Source organism: Dendrobium catenatum, unplaced genomic scaffold, assembly GCF_001605985.2.
Source record: "Dendrobium catenatum unplaced genomic scaffold, ASM160598v2 fragScaff_scaffold_43, whole genome shotgun sequence".
Classification (NCBI taxonomy): domain Eukaryota; kingdom Viridiplantae; phylum Streptophyta; class Magnoliopsida; order Asparagales; family Orchidaceae; genus Dendrobium; species Dendrobium catenatum.
In genome coordinates this window covers 1,269,528-1,270,356 of record NW_021318505.1, presented here as the reverse complement: position 1 = coordinate 1,270,356, position 829 = coordinate 1,269,528, and the positions used below count along the sequence as shown (strand labels likewise).

At 30.4% G+C, this 829-nt stretch overlaps 1 non-coding gene across 1 annotated transcript; it reads left to right on the top strand.

The window, feature by feature from the left end:
* Positions 1-424: 424 nt before the first annotated feature.
* LOC114579396 lies at positions 425-531 on the top strand. The gene has a single exon (XR_003700339.1). It is a non-coding gene; the product is annotated as a small nucleolar RNA R71 (small nucleolar RNA).
* The last annotated feature ends 298 nt before the right edge of the window (positions 532-829 follow it).

Sequence of the window (829 nt, the reverse complement as noted above, 5' to 3'; positions counted from 1 at the left end):
AACTAAAATTAGCATGGTTCTTTCAACCTGGATTGTATGTATATAAATATGGATTATTTATCTTCCATAACAATCACATTCTCAACCCCACAAGCACTAGACTCGCTAGAAAATTCAAATCATTCTCTTATAAATGGAGAGATGATCCCAATACTAAACTAACTCGAAGATTATCTAACTACTTAGACATATAAGCTACCTGAGCAATATAAATAGGTAAAACATCCTACTCATAAAACACTAGCTACTTTCTTAGGATTCACCCTATCATAACTAAAAGTTATTTGTTTTCATTTTCTCTATCAAGACATAAGCCTCATCAAAATATTTTGACATTAAAGATCATCTAGAAGTTGCATCAATTATTTACCTAAGGGATTCTACAAGAAAATTATAAAAAGTTTTAATAACCAACCAATCTAGCAAAATATGTTGAGAGCACTTTCTAATCATCTCCTTAAATTTTTCCTAGCTCTCATAAATTGACTCTCCATAAAATTGGGAAAAAGAAGTAATATCACTCCTAAACTTTACAATTTTAGAAGATGGAAAGTACTTAGAGATAATTCAAATAGATGTATGTCAAATAGAATCATTATTGATTCCATTATAACAAATGTTGCATAAATTTCTAAAAAACCTTGCTAAATATAAGTCGGGGTCCTCAAAAGTAGTTTTTCTAAACTAAGACTTCTAAACCATTTGGATCTTGTAGGATTTAGCTCAAAAGTATTTTCTTGGATTGTAGATCAGTTGATACTCTGATGAATTTTTTCAACTATGGGATCAGCACACTCCCTAAGAGGTCTAGGATGGTTCTGATTTGGAT